The sequence below is a fragment of the Anabrus simplex genome, chromosome X (assembly GCF_040414725.1).
Source record: "Anabrus simplex isolate iqAnaSimp1 chromosome X, ASM4041472v1, whole genome shotgun sequence".
Taxonomy (NCBI): Eukaryota; Metazoa; Arthropoda; class Insecta; order Orthoptera; family Tettigoniidae; genus Anabrus; species Anabrus simplex.
Genome location: NC_090279.1, coordinates 178,395,229 through 178,411,646, shown reverse-complemented (window position 1 = coordinate 178,411,646; position 16,418 = coordinate 178,395,229).

Sequence of the window (16,418 nt, the reverse complement as noted above, 5' to 3'; positions counted from 1 at the left end):
TTAAATGAAAAGGGGCAATTACATGACCTCTAAAATAACAATTTGAGAGGAGGCGATCTGCACTCCTAATACACTTGTTTTTAACACCTAATCTGGCTCTAGGCCACTAATGCAAGGGCTAATCCCATACTACAGAGGTGACTTTAGAAAAGAGCAATTTGTTTTACGTTTGAGAAAATAAGTTCACCTCAAAACAATGTGAGTGGGAGCTCGAGAGGGTTAGCACTCTCTATCCCAATATGCAGCTTTAAAAGAGAATAGATGAAAAGATTGGTTACATTTTAGGAAAAGGTTACATGGTGGAAACGCTCCGAACCCGCTCCGAGAGTTAAACTGCCAACCTAGCAAGAAAAGAAGTTATTAAGAGGCCATTACCTGGTGTTGAACAGCTGGAGAAGAAAGAGGCGCTTCCCGCCCCCTGCTATGTACTTTACACACTGAAAGATGGAACAGAAGTGGCCCGGAGACCCAAAAATCAGCAGTTTAAATACTCTCGCGGAAGGTTTTAGGCATTTTAGGGAAGAGAACACCCGCCCACAATCACTTTATTGGCTAGGGTACAGAAACATATCCAAGTTGGGGGAAGATACATCGGATTGGTTGGAAATTACTAAAAGAAATTCGGGATTGGATAAATCTAAAACAAGGGGAAAAAGAGGGGTATACAGCCAACTTAAACAATAACAGAAAGAAATTTAACAAGAAACAAACTTTTGAAATAAGAACTTCTCCAAAAAAAATAGTTCTTTCACTCCGCACTAGGGTGCACTATTGTTGATCTTCAGTAGTGTCCTCTAGAAGAGAAAGTTCACACTTCTTACTACAAGCAAAACAAAAATACGTCGAAAATGACACCGTTCAAAAACTCCAAAATTTCCAGGTAGAGACATCTTCTGAGAAACTTGAAAATTAATACTGTCCATAAAGTTCAGACTTCCTCCAGCAGAGGAGTTTCAACAGGCGCACATTTTAAATTAGCGGTGTGGAGGTGTACCGCCCGGTACAATAATAATAATAAGAAGAAGAATAGGCCAATTTTCGTAGTTTCGTATAATCCAGCAAGTAGAAATAATATGAAATACCGGTAATATGCATAATTCAATTGAAATTAAGTTTTAATAATTTTAATTACTTAAAACACTATTGCACAAAACAGTGAAATTAAAAATAAACATTATTATAACCAGAACGCATGTGGAAGAAGAGCACCCAACAATGTCAGTTCATTTGAATTATTTGACAAATGACCAAAAAAAAAGCCCTAAAGACAAACTGAAATTAATAATGGTACCAATGAGGGAAGAATGAAGATTTGAAACCGCTCCTTACACTAATGGCAGTTAATGCATTTCTTGGTATTCATTGCATGCTACGTTGCATGAAATGCCCATAGTGAGGATGGGGTGGTGTTAAAGAATTGGTATGAATCCCATAGTCATTTTTATAATGGTTAAGACCAGAACCGGCGATTCAGGGGGGGGAGGCGAGAGGGCAGTTGCCCCCCACACCACTCTTTGGAGAAAATATTACATTTTAATTCCATTTTTATCCTCCTGAAACTAGGAATATAGGATATTAAAAGACTATTTTCCGCCTCTGTGGTGTAGTGGCTAGTGTGATTAGCTGCCACCCCCGGAGGCCCGGGTTCGATTCCCAGCTCTGCCACGAAATTTGAAAAGTGGTACGAGGGCTGGAACGGGGTCCACTCAGCCTCGGGAGGTCAACTGAGTAGAGGTGGGTTCGATTCCCAGCTCAGCCATCCTGGAAGTGGTTTTCCGTGGTTTCCCACTTCTACTCCAGGCAAATGCCGGGATGGCACCTAACTTCAGGCCACGGCCGCTTTCTTCCCTCTTCCTTGTCTATCCCTTCCAATCTCCCCATCGCCCGGCAAGGCCTCTCTTCAGCATACCAGGTGAGGCCGCCTGGGCGAGGTTCTGGTCATCCTCCCCAGTTGTATCCCCGACCCAGTGTCTGAAGCCCCAGGACACTGCCCTTGAGGTGGTAGAGGTAGGATCACTCGCTGAGTCCGAGGGAAAAGCACACCCTGGAGGGTAAACAGATTAAGAAGAAGAAGAATTTCGTAGTCTGCAACCAAATACTAAAATATTTGTAATCGTATAAGCACGCTGTACTTGTATTTAATGTAATACGTTGTTCCTTTACTGGAAGCTTTATTGTATGGTATTGAATCAAAATCTCAGAAAGCTATTATTACCACACTTAAGTTGGGAAACTGGCAACCTTTACCTCTCTGTCGAAATTCGCTCCTCCTACCGAGCTCGATAGCTGCAGTCGCTTAAGTGCGTCCAGTATCCAGTATTCGGGAGATAGTAGGTTCGAACCCCACTGTAGGCAGCCCTGAAGATGGTTTTCCGTGGTTTCCCATTTTCACACCAGGCAAATGCTGGGGCTGTACCTTAATTAAGGCCACGGCCGTTTCCTTCCCACTCCCAGCCCTTCCTCGTCCCATCGTCGCCATAAGACCTATCTGTGTCGGTGCGACGTAAAGCAACTAGAAAAAAAAAAGAAAAAAATCGCTCCGAGTGCATAAAAAACTTACCATTTTGTAGCCTTTTTTTCTTTTTTTTTCAGTTTTGATGCTTATTTCCCCCCTCCCTCCGCGCGTTAGGCCTATATCCCCACACCTGGGTACTTTTTGTTGTCTGTAAATGTTTGAGCGCCGCTACTGGTTAACCCGCGAGTGGTCGCGCGTGAGACTTTCTCTCGCATTAAAATAAATATGCCATTTTTCACAATTTTGTGGGGCGTAAGGCTGAGATTTACTCCTGAAATGAAACCCAAATTCTACCTTATATATTTTAGATAAAAATGAAATGATAGGTTGTGTGTGAGAGAGAGATGGCGTATGGCTTTTAGCGCCGGGAGTGTCCGAGGACAAGTTTGGCTCGCCAGATTCAGGTTTTTGATTTGACGGCCGTAGGCGACATGCGCGTCATGATGAGGATGAAATGATTATGAAGACGACACATGCACCCAGCTCCCGTGTTAGCGAAATTAACCAATTAAGGTTAAAATTCCCAACTCCGCCGGGAATCGAACTCGGGACTTCTGTGACCAAAGGCCAGCACGCTAACCATTTAGCCATGGAGCTGGACATGATTAGCTGTTTATTAAAGGCACAAATTACTACTTAAAATAACGCATTCAATGTATATAAAAATAACTTCCGTCCTGAAGTTGTAAATAAAATAAAATAAAAAATCTCACACATGCATTACATCTAGTAATATTTACGTGCAGTCCGCTTCTGTGGTGTAGTGGTAAGCGTGATTAGCTGCCACCCCCGGAGGGCCGTGTTCGATTCCCGGCTCTGCCACGAAATTTGAAAAGTGGTACGAGGGCTGGAACGGGGTCCACTCAGCCTCGGGAGGTCAACTGAGTAGAGGTGGGTTCGATTCCCACCTCAGCCATCCTGGAAGTGGTTTTCCGTGGTTTCCCATTTCTCCTCCAGGCGAATGCCGGGATGGTACCTAACTTAAGGCCACGGCCGCTTCCTTCCCTCTTCCTTGCCTATCCCTTCCAATCGTCCCATCCCTCCACAAGGCCCCTGTTCAGCATAGCAGGTGAGGCCGCCTGGGCGAGGTACTGGTCATACTCCCCAGTTGAATCCCCCGACCAAGAGTCTGAAGCTCCAGGGCACTGTCCTTGAGGCGGTAGACGTGGGATCCCTCGCTGAGTCCGAGGGAAAAACCGACCCTCAAGGGTAAAAAGATAAAGAAAAAGAAGACGAAGAAGAAGTTTTGTTAGTAATAAAAAACGCCGGTCCCGCGGTGAAGGGGTAGCGTGCCTCTTACCCGGAGGCCCCGGTTTCGATTCCCGGCCATGTCAGGGATCTTTACCTGGATCCGAGGGTTGGTTCGAGGTCCACTCAGCCTACGTGATTAGAATTGAGGAGCAATCTGACGGTGAGGTGGTGACTCCGGTCTTGGAAGGCAATAGAGGATTCGTCGTGCTGACCACACGACACCTCATAATCTGCAGGCCTTCGGGAAGAACGCTTGGTAAGCCATGGCCCGTCGGGGCTGTTATGCCATGGGGTTTGGTTTTGATTTTAGTAATAAAACTACCAAACTTGTTCCAGCTAAAACAATCCTCTGCCAAGACATGATTACACTATCATTTGCTGCTACAGTACATTATATAAACTTAGCATTTTAGGTACTGCCTACACTTTAACAACGCCAAAGAGCCTAGGATACCTCCACACACATGTTGTTACTACTAACTACATGAATTTTCTCTGTTTTCATCCTCTTTTTAATTTCTTTTCCCACATTCCTCTTATAATATTACATAGTTTCGTTGTTTTTCCTAGTGCTTTCCATTCTCTGTTTAGTAACTTAGCAATAGTGTAAAGTTCAGGTTCATTTTCGAATTTACTTGCCAGGTATATGCATAAGTCTTTTCCGGTTTCACGAAGAGATGGCGCCAGTGAACAGTACGCAGCGTATGAATTGGACACATACGTCAGTTTGTTCGTCTGACATTAATCTACCAACATACACAATTTGAGTCCGCCAAACACTAGGGTCTATGTTGTATCCTTCAGTGATCATGTCGACGTTTGTGTCTGAAAATGAACATTTGCGGCACGCATGGCTTTTTTTATTTATTCAACAGAAAAAGGCTGTGGAAAGTGATCGTTTGCTGGTAGAAGCATATGGTGAACACGCTCCATCGATTAGAATATGTGAGACATGGTTTCGACCATGTAAACGTGGTGATTTCAATGTGAGAGACGTGCTTTGTATCTGATGGGACAAGAGTGGTATTGGGTATTGAACTCTTGAAGCCCGGAGAAACCGTTAATGCACAACGCTATCGCCAACAAATTATGAATTGAAATCACGCATTGATCGAAAGACGACCGGAATGGGCCAGAAGACATGGCAAAGTGAATTTGTTACACGATAATGCGCCGTCTCACACAGCAAAGCCAGTGAAAGACGCCTTGAAATCGCATGGATGGGACATCCTTCCGCACCCGCCGTACTCTCCCGACCTGGCGCCATCTTCCTATCACCTCTTCGCATCAATGGGGCACGCGCTCGCAGAGCAGCACTTCAGCAATTTCGAGGAAGTTGGAAAATGGTTCGAAGACTGGTTTGCCGCAAAAGACAAGCAGTTTTTCTGGCATGGTATTCATAACTTGCCTGAAAGATGGGCGAAGTGTGTAGAAGCCGTTGGCCAATATTCTGAATTTTAAAAAAACATCCCTTGAAAATTACGCGTTTTCTTTACCACAAAAAAAAACAAAAACGGAAAAACTTATGCATACACCTGGTATCTCCTTCCCATCTTTGTATTTCTCTCTTATCTTTCTTGTTTCCTTACAGTATTTTAGCTACTAATGTTATTCTACCCTATCTCTCCACTGACAGCTCGGAACATACCACTTAGTCGAGCAGCTCCTCTCCTTTCTCTTACGAGCCCAAAGTTTGCAACATTTTTGTAACACTATTCTTTCCTCGGAAATCACCCAGAACAAATCGCGCTCGTGCGGTCGGGGGCACGCGGCTGTGAGCTTGCATCCGGGAGATAGTGGGTTCGAATCCCACTGTCGGCAGCCCTGAAGATGGTTTTCCGTGCTTTCCCATTTTCACACCAGGGATATGCTGAGGCTATACCTTAATTAAGGCCACGTCCGCTTCCTTCCAACTCTTAGGCCTTTGCTATCCCATCGTCGCCGCAATAAGACCTATCTGTGTCGGTGCGACGTAAAGCAAGTATCAAAAAAAAATTTAAAAAAATATCGCGCTGCTTTCCTTCGGATCTTTTCCGGTTCTCGAATCAAGTAATCCTGGTAAGGGTCCCATCCACTGGGACCATATTCTATGTATGGTCTTATAAATGACTTTTACACCCTCTCCTTTACATCCTTACTACCGGGCGAGTTGGCCGTGCGCGTAGAGGCGCGCGGCTGTGAGCTTGCATCCGGGAGATAGTAGGTTCGAATCCCACTATCGGCAGCCCTGAAGATGGTTTTCCGTGGTTTCCCATTTTCACACCAGGCAAATGCTGGGGCTGTACCTTAATTAAGGCCACGGCCGCTTCCTTCCAACTCCTAGGCCTTTCCTATCCCATCGTCGCCGTAAGACCTATCTGTGTCGGTGCGACGTAAAGCCCATAGCAAAAAAAAAAAACATCCTTACTACAACATTTTTGACAACATTATACGCAACAACTGCTGCATTAGAAATAGGTAGAGACCGTACAATTAGAAATATATCTGGTGGTAAACCTACACTATCTATGGTTATATGATTGATCCAAAAGGGTCCTAGGTTATATTCCCGCTCGGGGCGGGGGTTTTTAACTTTCATTAGTTAATTCCTATGCATCGGCTCCTGGGTGTTAGTGCCGTCTTCTGCATTAGAATTCATCTCAAGTGTATTATTATTATTATTATTATTATTATTATTATTATTATTATTATTATTATTATTATTATTATTATTATTATTACAGTCGAACCTCGATATATCGAACCTCCATTAATCGAATTTTCAGTTTCTCGAAGTAACTTAAGTTTCCTGACCGTTTGTCCTACTCTTCACGTGTATTTATTTCTCTATTACTCGAAATTCGGTTACATGAATTTCTCGATTTCTCTAAGTAAACATTTCCTTCACTAAAGCAAAAAATACTCTGTAACTCGAAATTTGTGCAACGTTAACTGTGCAATACGGTATTTGTCGTTTGTGAGGGACAGTTAACAAGTAGAGAAAGGGTTACAGTGATGCTGGGAGGTACTATGACGGGAACCGAAATACTAGAACTTCTAGTGATCGGAAAATCGGCGAAGCCTCGCTGTTTCTCATATGTGAATTAATTACCAGTCACGTACAAAAGCAACCCCCAGAGTCGAGGATGACAAGCTCCATTTATGAATCTCGGCTGCGTGGTATTGACGAGAAGTTTCAACGTGAAACAGTGGCGAATATAGAATAAATTTGGGAGGGGGCAAGATTAATGTAAGGTTAGGTTAATTTAAGAGGTCAGACGATTTCAAACACTTTAGAAAGGTAAAAATAATCATTGATTTGGGCTGATTCATACATACATACAGTACACCAATGGTTACAAAACAAAGTCCAGGTTTCTTGGTACACTTGCAAACTTATCAAGAACTTCTTCGTCACTAACTATAATGTCTCTGTGGATAGAGAGTAAAGCAAGCCCGTTAAGCCTACTTTCAGATGTGTTGTTCCTTAAGTAAGTCTTCAGTCTTCTTAGGCTAGAGAAAGTTCTTTCTACGGTTGCGAAAGAAACAGGAAGAACTGCGAGTAATTTGAGAAGGGTATAAATGTTGGGGAAGAAAGTCTTATCACATTTTTCTAGAGAACTTACAGTCGTTTTTGGAAGATTTGAAGGTTTTCCTGACTCCACCTTTCTTTCCACAACATAAACTCACTTTTCACAATCTCTTTATGTGACAGATCTTATTCGTAGAAACTAAAAGCAGCCTCCAGTGAACCGAAATCTGTTATGATACACAATTGTGGAAGGATGTTTTGTAAGGATGCAACTGTCTCCTTGTGACATTCAAAGCGTTCTTTTAGTGAGTTACAAAAATCGTCCAGGTATGGCACATAAACAGCTACTCGATAGTATTCTTCTTTTGTGGTGTATGGGACGTTGCTACTTGCTGTTTGAAGGCGGCAAATTCTTGGAATATCTTCTTTAATGTCAAGTTTGGCAAAGAATAACTTTGGTTGGTTATACAAGGCTTTAAGTGAGTCATCAGCATTTGCCCTCTCCTTCGACAGAAGGTGTAAAGCCCCATTCACAATGCAAACGTAACGTAACGTAAACTTAAAATTAACGTTAACTTAGAAGTTAGCGGCCATCTTATCTAACGGAACCATTCACAATGCGCCGACGTAAACTTAACTGCGAGTCCTTAAAATTAAGGGATTGCAAACTCCAAGCTCTTGCGGTTAATTTTACGTTAACTTTAAGAACCAGCCAATCAGAGCAGAGGTAAACATTGTGGTTTGTGCACGATATAATGACTTCTTTCGACAAAACGCTTGTACTGTACTTCTCTTTCAAAATAATCTTTGTGTGTATGTATGATAGAAGGAAAAAGAATCACAAATATGCTGTACCGAAAAAGTAATAGGTGGAAATAAATATCTTCTGGCAATGAAATGTGACGGTAAATGGGGTGAGACAAGCTCGCAGCTCTGGCGAACGGACGAGACAATCCCTGTCATAAATAAAACAGTGTCCCTGTATATTTCTTAACGTTATGACGCACTACTAGTTTACGAAAACGATATCATCCAAACAAATAGATCCAAACATCTCATCGGGGTGTGATAGATAGGGTCATAGATGTCGATAAGGAGACCTTACATTTCTTTTTATTAGAAAAGGGGAAGCGAATCGTAAGAAAGGCGAACAGTTCAGGTTTCATCCACATGTCCAAAACGAACTGATGAGGGTCATTTCTTACAGTAGATTACCGATATCGCCCTGAGATAACCTCCTTTGATTCAAGGGATGAACCCATTTTCTGCACCGTTGTTAGATCGCCTTTTCAGGTACCGTAGGCCTACACAGCTCCCAGGAGCAAAGCAATATAGGTTTGAAGTAATATGAATTCCGCTACCACGTTGTTTGATTCCATCGAGGTATTGAAATATAAAACTGCGAGATAGCCCAAAACCCGACTTCCGTGCTAAATAACATGGCAGTGTTTTGATTGGCTGCTGTGTACTCTTTACGTTAATGTTACGTTCCTCCATTGTGAATACCACAAATGTTACATTAATTTTACGGTTACGTTACGTCGTTAAGTTTACGGTTACATTTGCATTGTGAATGAGGCTTAAGACACTCGTGACGTTAGTCAAGGCCTGTGGAAGATCTATATTTTTGTTTTGAAACTGCTCAGATAAGTTATGCGTGGTTGATAGCATCCGGCTCAAAACAAAAAGATTAACAAGAAATGCGAATTGACTAATAGCACTACTTATTTTTTTTTAGTAGAATGTGAGCCTTAGATGCTGAATCACTTAATTCCTCTTCTATTTTGCAAAGGGAGAGAAAGATAGGCTCCAAAATATCTTTAAATAAAATTACTGAGTCGTGCCTTTCGACCCATCGGGTTTCGCACAGTGAAATAAGTTTCTTTTTCTTTTGTTCTGGACAACATTCAGAAATCATTGATATCAAATTTTCGGTTTTGGCTGACATAGGAAAGAATCCACAGACTTCTTTTATCACACCCATACAGTTTCTTTTAGAAGGAATTTTGCTCACACCTGACAAACATAAATTTAGAGTGTGTGAAGAACAATGTGTATACAGGTCCAACGGTAGCTTTTCTCTGATGGAAGTTTGTACTCCTCTGAATTGCCCGCTCATCGTGGCAGCACCATCGTACCCTTGGCCTCTCTTTTTGCTTAGGTCAAGCCCCAATATTGTGTTGCCCAAACCTGCTCCAGTGACGTCATAAACGGGGAAGAATGTCAGAAAATCTTCTCTGATTTTGAAAGTTTGGTCCTCTAAGTAACGTACACAGAGAACTGTTCGATTTGGCTGATGTCAGTGGTTTCATCTGCTAAAACGGAATAAAAAACAGACTTTCTGACATTTTCTACAATTTTTGATTGCATTAAGTGACCGAATGTGTTAATAAGTTCGTTTTGAATGATGGAACTTGTGTACATCGACTTCCCACCACTGGTCGTTAATTGGTCTTTAAGAATATTATCTCCACTGTTGGCTCGGTATCTCAACAATGATCGAAAATTCCTATCATTTTGATCCGGTTCTTCAAGGCTTATTCGTACAGAGTCACGATGACCCCTTAGAGCTATTTGCTGCCTCCTGCAAAGTCGTATTGTTTGTATTATAGGGATTAGCCATTTTCTATTATTCTCAATATCCAGTCTTCTTTGGGCATTTACTTGACTGATAACACTCAGCCTTTTTCTTAACTATACATTTTGTATTTTCAGCGATCAAAACATATTTCTTATGATAGGATATGTTTTCATGTTTGCTAAACATATCCCTGGCTTTTTTACGATAAAGCCTGAGTGACCAACGCCCCTGCTACTTGGTGATCTCCTTTCCCTCCATTTTCGGTATGGGAAAATAACACGCAGTACCGGTACTTGCAAAAAGATCCAGATTTTTCCTCTGAATAAGCCAACCACGTAAATTCTTCTAGCCACTTCATTTGAAAAGATCTAGTATGATTTAAACTAGTAATGGAGGGAAATTTGTATCCAGGCTGAGGTTTCCAAACATTTTCTAACATATTTCTTTTTTCGTTTTGAAAGACTGAATGGAATTGTTTTGACAATATCATAGATATTTTCCCTTGCTTGGTTAGGCCTACTATCCTCCATAACCGAAACTACATTAATTGAGCTCGAAGTAGCGACATCACAAGAAGCAGTTCTACCAACGCAGCCAACTTCAGCATTGTCACCGTCACGCCCATTTGCACTATCGCCAACAGACTTATTGACACTTGTTTTCTTGGCGAAAAAGTTTTGAATGGAACCTTGCCTCTTCATTGCGATTTTGGTTCACTTACGGCCAACTTCCCACCACGTACGTACGTGGCGTAAGTACCTAAACCAGTGGCGACGCGTGCAGTGGGATTCGAATCCACTATCTCCCGGATGCAAGTTCACAGCTGCGCGCCCCTAACCGCATGACCAACTCGCCCGGTATTTAAAATTCTAGTGCAAGGTATGAATTAAATGTAATCTGAAACTATATGTATTGAAAATAAAATTTAAAGATGTTTGAGTCAAAATATGTATGTTGTCCATACACCGAATATGGGAAAAAAAGTAAGAGTTTTATGTTTTTCCCAACCCCCTTACTGACAGCAGCACTTGAAGAATTTAAAATTCTAATTGAACAATGACTCTTAATCTCAAGATTAACATCAGAAGACAAAAGTGTCGTGGTAAGTTCTGCTATTATCTCAATGCCATGATAATAAAAGCGATTACTATTATTCCTCACAGTTAAGGAACGTCATTTGGACTACTCCATCACAGGAACCATAAGCCTCCGTGGCTCAGGCGGCAGCGCGCCGGCCTCTCACCGCTGGATACCGTGGTTCATATCCCGGTCACTCCATGTGAGATTTGTGCTGGACAAAGCGGAGGCGGGACAGATTTTTCTCCGGGTACTCTGGTTTTCCCTTTAATCTTTTATTCCAGCAACCCTCTCCTCTATAATTTCATTTCATCTGTCATTCATTAATCATTACCCCAGAGGAGTGCGACAGGCCTCGGCAGCCAGCACAATTCCTATCCTCGCCGCAAGTTGGGGTCTTCTTTCATCCCATCCCTGACCCAGTCATTGGCTGGAAAAGTTGTAGGTTTTCATTTATATAGGAACCATATAAGGCTAATGTATTATTATCTTCTTCTTCTTAATCTGTTTATCCCCCAGGGTCGGTTTTTCTCTCGGACTCAGCGAGGGATTCACCTCTACCGCCTCAAGGGCAGTGTCCTGGAGCTTCAGACTTTGGTTCGGGGTACACAACTGGGGAGAATGACGAGTACCTCGCCCAGGCGGCCTCACCTGCTATGCTGAACAGGGGCCTTGTGGGGGGATGGGCAGATTAGACAGGGAAGGAAGCGTCCGTGGCCTTAAGTTAGGTACCATCCCGGCATTTGCCTGGAGGAGACGTGGCAAACCACGGAAAACCACTTCGAGGATGGCTGCGGCAGGAATCGAACCCACCTCTACACAGTTGACCTCCCGAGGCTCAGTAGACCCCGTTACAGCCCTCATACCACTTTTCAAATTTCGTGGCAGAGCCGGGAATCGAACCCGGACCTCCGGGGGTGGCAGCTAATCACGCTAACCACTACACCACAGAGGCGGGCGTATTATTATCTATGAACAGTAATGTTATTTCATATAGTATATTATTAATCGAGATAAAGGGTTTTGTGAATAACATTCGCTTAGTGGAAGTATATAACCCTCATACCAACTTCTCCAATGATTTTCTAAAATGTTCAGAATATTTTGGAATAAAGGTGGTAACAACTTTTGTATTACTGTTGGTGACTTTAATATAAATAAATTAGAACCTAGTGAGCTTCAGAATCTCTGTGGGTGTTATAATCAGAGTTCATGTAACACTGTCTTTCCTACTAGAATTTCATTGACTACTAGTACACTTATAGATCACTTTTATGTAAACAGAGTCTGGAAATATAAAATATGTAACATAATAACTGATCACAGTGATCATAATTCATTAAACTTGGATATTAATATTACACCCAAAATGAATACACAAAGAAATCATGTAATGCAGCCTACAAAATATCATGTCCAATCTGTGGAAAAATACATGTCTCAAGCATCATTAACTATAAATGATGATGATAGCTCTGATATCATAAAAAATAATTACTTAATTACTTTAAAGAAAGTACTGCTTCAGTTAAAAATAAAAGTCCAAATCTAAATAAGGAAGTTAGACCCTTTTACCCATGGTTTACTTCAGAGTTGTTAAAATTAATCAGACAAGAAAATGAATTATATTATAAAATTAAAAGACAACAATGATATTTCGTATGGGATGTGGCTATATTTCACAGCAGTTAATTCGAGACTATAAAGACATACGTAACAGGGTTACTTGAATAAGTAATAAGTACCAATAAGAAAATAAATATGATTGGCTATCAATAGGTTAAACAGCACAATTAATCAGTGAAAAGTGTACAGGCCATGAAGGCCCTTGGAGGAGTGGATGGTAAGGGCTTCCACCATTGTTAACCTCGGCACGTGATGGGGTAGAGTGTTTAGCTCTACGCCCGGCCACCTTTGCCCCCAGGAATTAACCTGGTACTCATTTTGGTGTAGGCTGAGTGAACCTCAGGGCCATACGCACCTCCGGAAGTGGAAATCTCGTTTCTTAAAATTACGACTTCCTGACGGGGATTCGAACCCACGTCCTTCCGGGCAAACCGAGCACGCCTTGACTGTAATAATGAAGAAATACAATTGAAAGTAATTGATAAGTTGGTGACTGATTCAAGTCAAATTTCTACTATATTTAATTACTGTTTCACTGTTTGGATCTGTCTTTGGCTAAGGACATTCCTCAGTCTAAATACCCTCACATTGAACCTGGCCCATCTAACCCCTACTAATGAAAGTGAAATTGAAAAATAATTAATAATCTTAAAAACAGTTGTAGTGTTGACTGTTTTGGTATTAGTAATATTCTTATGAAGAGACTTTTCTAGATTTATTATAGCTCGCATCACAAAATTAGTTAACAAATCTCTATCAGAGGGTAAAGTACCAGGTAAACTTAAAATCACCAGAGTTGTACCAGTCTATAAAGGAATGGATAAATTTATGGTTAGTAATTACAGACCAAGTCCGCCTCTGTGGTGTAGTGGTTAGCGTGATTAGCTGCCACCCCCGGAGGCCTGGGTTCGATTCCCGGCTCTGCCACAAAATTTGAAAAGTGGTACGAGGGCTGGAACGGGGTCCACTCAGCCTCGGGAGGTCAACTGAGTAGAGGTGGGTTCGATTCCCACCTCAGCCATCCTGGAAGTGGTTTTCCGTGGTTTCCCACTTCTCCTCCAGGCGAATGCCGGGATGGTACCTAACTTAAGGCCACGGCCGCTTCCTTCCCTCTTCCTTGCCTATCCCTTCCAATCTTCCCATCCCTCCACAAGGCCCCTGTTCAGCATAGCAGGTGAGGCCGCCTGGGCGAGGTACTGGTCATACTCCCCAGTTGTATCCCCCGACCAAGAGTCTGAAGCTCCAGGACACTGCCCTTGAGGCGGTAGAGGTGGGATCCCTCGCTAAGTCCGAGGGAAAAACCGAACCTGGAGGGTAAACCGATGATGATGATGATGATGATGAATTACAGACCAATCTCGGTATTATCTCCTTTATCTAAGATTTTAGAACAATTGGTTAAAAAGGATCACTTCGATTTTTGTTAAATAATAAATATTTTTATAAATATTTCAATATGGTTTCCTACCTCACTCGAGTACCAATTATGCTATTGAGGATATTATTATTAACACGCGAGAGGTCGCGCGAAGGCAAATTGCTCACGCTTAATATTTTAATGAGCTGCTATTTTCCCTTTGCAGTGAATGCTCTGATAAAAATAAAAATATGTACCCTGTTTAACTGCCTTTCAACTACTACTAGCATAATTACCCAGTAACAATATTTTCTCATCATCATCATCATCATCTGTTTACCCTCCAGGGTCGGCTTTTCCCTCGGACACAGCGAGGGATCCCACCTCTACCGCCTCAAGGGCAGTGTCCTGGAGCTTCAGACTCTTGGTCGGGGATACAACTGGAGAGAATGACCAGTACCTCGCCCAAGCGGCCTCACCTGCTATGCTGAACAGGGGCCTTGTGGAGGGATGGGAAGATTGAAAGGGATAGGCAAGGAAGAGGGAAGGAAGCGGCCATGGCCTTCTGTTAGGTACCATCCCGGCATTCGCCTGGAGGAAAAGTGGGAAACCACGGAAAACCACTTCCAGGATGGCTGAGGTGGGAATCGAACCCACCTCTACTCAGTTGACCTCGCGAGACTGAGTGGACCCGGTTCCAGCCCTCATACCACTTTTCAAATTTCGTGGCAGAGCCGGGAATCGAACTCGGGCCTCTGGGGGTGGCAGCTAATCACGCTAACCACTACACCACAGAGGCGGACAACAATATTTCCTCAATGTAAAAAAATTAATGATTTTTTTTGTTGCAAAATCTGGTAAAATTACGTGAGTTTTTAATGAGCGCGAGAGACCGTGCGTGAGCAAATTGCCTCAACGTTTGCATTTGTACATTTCAATTGATTTGGTCACAATTCAAGACAAAACTACAGCACCATACTTCACTGAAAGCCACCATAAACCTCATGAACTTTACTTAAGAAACTTTCTTGGAAATGCAGTCTTGTAAGAATGCACTACGCGAGGGGTTGTACGAAGGCAATTTGCCGCGGCAGATGCCAGAGTGAAAGAAAATTTAAACTACTCCGGAACGCCGAAGACAATACACTGACGATAATCAACGTCAGGTGAGAGAGAGGGAGGGGAGGGATGTAACGAGCGCCTTAAGCCCTACACTGGCTAGCAACGAAATTATTAACAAATATTTAAAAAGTGCAGTTTGTAACATGTAATAATGCTCAGAGTAGTAAAGTTGATCTAAATTGGTGTGCCTCAGGGATTTGTGCTGGGGCCTTTATTATTTCTTATATTCGTTAATGATATTGGTCGCCTTAAGTTAAATGGAAGACTATCTATTTTTTATGATTACACTAATATGTTTATGCAGGCTCTAGTAATCATGAACTTGAACAAAAGGTGCAGCAGGATATTCTATTACTTGAAACATGGCTTAATTCCAACTGATTAACAATAAATCTAACAAAAACAAACTACATAATTTTTCACAAACTTTTATATGCATTAAATTTGGATAAAAATATGTTTTTCTTCAATCATAGTGTAATGAGAGTGCAGAGTACTAAATTCGTAGGACTGATTATAAAGAAAATATGTCGTGGAATAATGAGGTGGAGACTATTTGTAATAAAATTATCCCTGTGATTGGTATCCTTAGTAGATTGAGATATAAATTTTCTTGTGGGTTGTGGAGGGGTATTATTGAAAGCCACATCTCTTATATGACACATATTTGGGCATGCTGTAATAAAGAATTATTTGGAAAGGTAGAGGTTCTTAGGAAGGGAGCACTAACAATAATTTTCAAACTACCCATTCTGACACCGAATAAAGATTTTTATAAACATTGTAATATATTATCGCTTCCAAACCTCCGCATAAAGGCTTCTATAATTATAATCTACAAAATTCAAAATAAATTAGTCCGCTCAAGCTCATCAAGAATTACCAATTCACAGATTTATAATTATGAAACAAGAATTATTTATAATATTCACTACAGTGAGATTCATTCCACTAGTTATGGTCAAAATTCTCTTTGGCATTTTTCTATAACTATGTATAACTCACTTTCAAAAAGAATAAAAAATCACATATTTAATCTATTTTCAAGAGTAATGTAACTAAATACTTAAAATAGTATGGTAATTATATTTAGGAAGCTTTGTCCTATCTTATCTATTAGAGCATGTTACATTATATATATATATGTATACTGTATATTATTTTGTAATTACATTGTGAATATAGCTGCCATTGTAATTTATCTGCATTGTACCAAGAAGAGCCTTGGCTCAGGTGCCTATATTGAAATGGCATTTTTAAAATATATGTAAACAGATCGACATGGGTTCTGACTTAACTGTCATTTCTACAAAAAGGGCAGCGGAGGACGCGATGATACAAGGATACGTGTTTAAGGAGGCCTTGGTAGATAAGTACA